Genomic DNA, 4,656 nt, shown 5'->3' with positions numbered 1-4,656 from the left:
CTTATAACTTGGCTTCTGAATGTCCTAGAGAGATCAGGTTTGTTTTAGTGTACTCCAATCAACTACCCCTACAACCACAAAAAAGAATGGAGTCATTTGAACTTATGGTTTGTAAATGGCACCCAGAATTATGTTGCACGAAGCACAATTTCACATCATTCTGGGTCCATATATGTTAAAATCAAGGTCCAATCAGGCTGAAACGTTACAAGAAGGTAGAATCTATTGAGTTGTAAGTGATATGAACGTTTCATGATGATCGCACATTCCTATAGGGGGTCAAATCATGTCCCAAAGGTCAACGGGCCTGGTGTCAATGTAAAGAAGTAGTCCAGTTACACATTTGTGGGCTTATAACTTGGCTTCTGAATGTCCTAGAGTGATCAGGTTTGTTTCAGAGTACTACAATTAACAGCCCCTACAACCACAAAAAGGAATGGAGTCATTAGGACTTATGGTTTGTAAATGGCACCCAGAATTATGATGCACGAAGCACAATTTCACATCATTCTGGGTCCATTTGTGTGAAAACAAGGTCCATTCAGGCTGAAACGTTACAAGAAGGTAGAATCTATTGAGTTGTAAGTGATCTGAACGTTTCATGATGATCGCACATTCCTATAGGGGGTCAAACCATGTCCCAAAGGTCACCGGGCCTGGTGTCACTTTAAATAAGTAGTCCAGTTACACCTTTGTGGGCTTATAACTTGGCTTCTGAATGTCCTTGAGAGGTCAGGCTTGTTTTAGTGTACTCCAATAAACAGCCCCTACAGCCACAAAAAGGAATGGAGTCATTAGCACTTATGGTTTGTAAATGGCGCCCAGAATTATGTTGCACGAAGCACAATTTCACATCATTCTGGGTCCATTTGTGTGAAAACAATGTCCAATCAGGCTGAAACGTTACAAGAAGGTAGAATCTATTGAGTTGTAAGTGATCTGAACGTTTCATGATGATCGCACATTCCTAAGTGGGTCAAACCATGTCCCAAAGGTCACCGGATCTGGTGTCACTTTAAAGAAGTAGTCCAGTTACACATTTGTGGGCTTATAACTTGGCTTCTGAATGTCCTAGAGAGATCAGGTTTGTTTTAGTGTACTCCAATCAACAGCCCCTACAACCACAAAAAGGAATGGAGTCATTAGCACTTATGGTTTGTAAATGGCACCCAGAATTATGTTGCACGAAGCACAATTTCACATCATTCTGGGTCCATTTGTGTGAAAACAAGGTCCAATCAGGCTGAAACGTTACAAGAAGGTAGAATCTATTGAGTTGTAAGTGATCTGAACGTTTCATGATGATCGCACATTCCTATAGGGGGTCAAACCATGTCCCAAAGGTCACCGGGCCTGGTGTCACTTTAAAGAAGTAGTCCAGTTACACCTTTGTGGGCTTATAACTTGGCTTCTGAATGTCCTAGAGAGATCAGGTTTGTTTTAGTGTACTCCAATCAACAGCCCCTACAACCACAAAAAGGAATGGAGTCATGAGCACTTATGGTTTGTAAATGGCACCCAGAATTATGTTGCACGAAGCACAATTTCACATCATTCTGGGTTCATTTGTGTGAAAACAAGGTCCAATCAGGCTGAAACGTTACAGGAAGGTAGAATCTATTGAGTTGTAAGTGATCTGAACTTTTCATGATGATAGCACTTTCCTAAGGGGGTCAAACCATGTCCCAAAGGTCACCGGATCGGTGTCAATTTAAAGAAGTAGTCCAGTTACACATTTGTGGGCTTATAACTTGGCTTCTGAATGTCCTAGAGTGATCAGGTTTGTTTCAGAGTACTCCAATCAACAGCCCCTACAACCACAAAAAGGAATGGAGTCATTAGCACTTATGGTTTGTAAATGGCACCCAGAATTATGTTGCACGAAGCACAATTTCACATCATTCTGGGTCCATTTGTGTGAAAACAAGGTCCATTCAGGCTGAAACGTTACAAGAAAGTAGAATCTATTGAGTTGTAAGTGATCTGAACGTTTCATGATGATCGCACATTCCTATAGGGGGTCAAACCATGTCCCAAAGGTCACCGGGCCTGGTGTCACTTTAAAGAAGTAGTCCAGTTACACAGTTGTGGGCTTATAACTTGGCTTCTGAATGTCCTAGAGAGGTCAGGCTTGTTTTAGTGTACTCCAATCAACAGCCCCTACAGCCACAAAAAGGAATGGAGTCATTAGCACTTATGGTTTTTAAATGGCACCCAGAATTATGTTGCACGAAGCACAATTTCACATCATTCTGGGTCCATTTGTGTGAAAACAAGGTCCAATCAGGCTGAAACGTTACAGGAAGGTAGAATCTTTGAGTTGTAAGTGATCTGAATGTTTCATGATGATAGCACTTTCCTAAGGGGGTCAAACCATGTCCCAGAGGTCACCGGATCGGTTGTCAATTTAAAGAAGTAGTCCAGTTACACATTTGTGGGCTTATAACCTGGCTTCTGAATATCCTAAAGAGGTCAGGTTAATTTTAGATTACTATAATTAACAGCCCTCATTACCCCAAAAAGGAATGGAGTCATTAGCACTTATGGTTTTTAAATGGCACCCAGAATTATGTTGCACAAAGCACAATTTCACATCATTCTGGGTTCATTTGTGTGAAAACAAGGTCCAATCAGGCTGAAACGTTACAGGAAGGTAGAATCTATTGAGTTGTAAGTGATATGAACGTTTCGTGATGATAGCACTTTCCTAAGGGTGTCAATCCATGTCCTAAAGGTCACCGGATCTGGTGTCACTTTAAAGAAGTAGTCCAGTTACACATTTGTGGGCTTATAACTTGGCTTCTGAATGTCCTAGAGAGGTCAGGTTTGTTTTAGAGTACTCAAATTAACAGCCCCTATTACCTCAAAAAGGAATGGAGTCATTAGCACTTATGGTTTTTAAATGGCACCCAGAATGATGTTGCAAGAAGCACAATTTCACATCATTCTGGGTCCATTTGGGTGAAAACAAGGTCCAATCAGGCTGAAACGTTACAAGAAGGTAGAATCTATTGAGTTGTAAGTGATCTGAACGTTTCATGATGATCGCACATTCCTAAGTGGGTCAAACCATGTCCCAAAGGTCACCGGATCTGGTGTCACTTTAAAGAAGTAGTCCAGTTACACATTTGTGGGCTTATAACTTGGCTTCTGAATGTCCTAGAGAGATCAGGTTTGTTTTAGTGTACTCCAATCAACTACCCCTACAACCACAAAAAAGAATGGAGTCATTTGAACTTATGGTTTGTAAATGGCACCCAGAATTATGTTGCACGAAGCACAATTTCACATCATTCTGGGTCCATATATGTTAAAATCAAGGTCCAATCAGGCTGAAACGTTACAAGAAGGTAGAATCTATTGAGTTGTAAGTGATATGAACGTTTCATGATGATCGCACATTCCTATAGGGGGTCAAATCATGTCCCAAAGGTCAACGGGCCTGGTGTCAATGTAAAGAAGTAGTCCAGTTACACATTTGTGGGCTTATAACTTGGCTTCTGAATGTCCTAGAGTGATCAGGTTTGTTTCAGAGTACTACAATTAACAGCCCCTACAACCACAAAAAGGAATGGAGTCATTAGGACTTATGGTTTGTAAATGGCACCCAGAATTATGATGCACGAAGCACAATTTCACATCATTCTGGGTCCATTTGTGTGAAAACAAGGTCCATTCAGGCTGAAACGTTACAAGAAGGTAGAATCTATTGAGTTGTAAGTGATCTGAACGTTTCATGATGATCGCACATTCCTATGGGGGTCAAACCATGTCCCAAAGGTCACCGGGCCTGGTGTCACTTTAAATAAGTAGTCCAGTTACACCTTTGTGGGCTTATAACTTGGCTTCTGAATGTCCTTGAGAGGTCAGGCTTGTTTTAGTGTACTCCAATAAACAGCCCCTACAGCCACAAAAAGGAATGGAGTCATTAGCACTTATGGTTTGTAAATGGCACCCAGAATTATGTTGCACGAAGCACAATTTCACATCATTCTGGGTCCATTTGTGTGAAAACAAGGTCCAATCAGGCTGAAACGTTACAAGAATGTAGAATATATTGAGTTGTAAGGGATCTGAACGTTTCATGATGATCGCACATTCCTAAGGGGGTCAAACCATGTCCCAAAGGTCACCGGGCCTGGTGTCAATTTAAAGAGGTAGTCCAGTTACACCTTTGTGGGCTTATAACTTGGCTTCTGAATATCCTAGAGAGGTCAGGTTTAATTTAGAGTACTCCAATTAACAGCCCCCATTACCCCAAAAAGGAATGGAGTCATTAGCACTTATGGGTTGTAAATGGCACCCAGAATTATGTGGCACGAAGCAAAATTTCACATCATTCTGGGTTCATTTGTGTGAAAACAAGGTCCAATCAGGCTGAAACGTTACAGGAAGTTAGAATCTATTGAGTTGTAAGTGATCTGAACGTTTCATGATGATAGCACTTTCCTAAGGAGGTAAAACCATGTCCCAAAGGTCACCGGATCGGTGTCAATTTAAAAAAGTAGTCCAGTTACACATTTGTGGGCTTATAACTTGGCTTCTGAATTTCCTAGAGAGATCAGGTTTGTTTTAGTGTACTCCAATTAACAGCCCCTACAACCACAAAAAGGAATGGAGTCATTAGCACTTATGGTTTTTAAATGGCACCCAGAA

The sequence above is a fragment of the Nothobranchius furzeri genome, chromosome 7, assembly GCF_043380555.1.
Source record: "Nothobranchius furzeri strain GRZ-AD chromosome 7, NfurGRZ-RIMD1, whole genome shotgun sequence".
NCBI classification, from domain to species: Eukaryota; Metazoa; Chordata; class Actinopteri; order Cyprinodontiformes; family Nothobranchiidae; genus Nothobranchius; species Nothobranchius furzeri.
The sequence above is the reverse complement of the archived record's forward strand: the minus strand, read 5'-3'. Positions refer to the sequence as shown.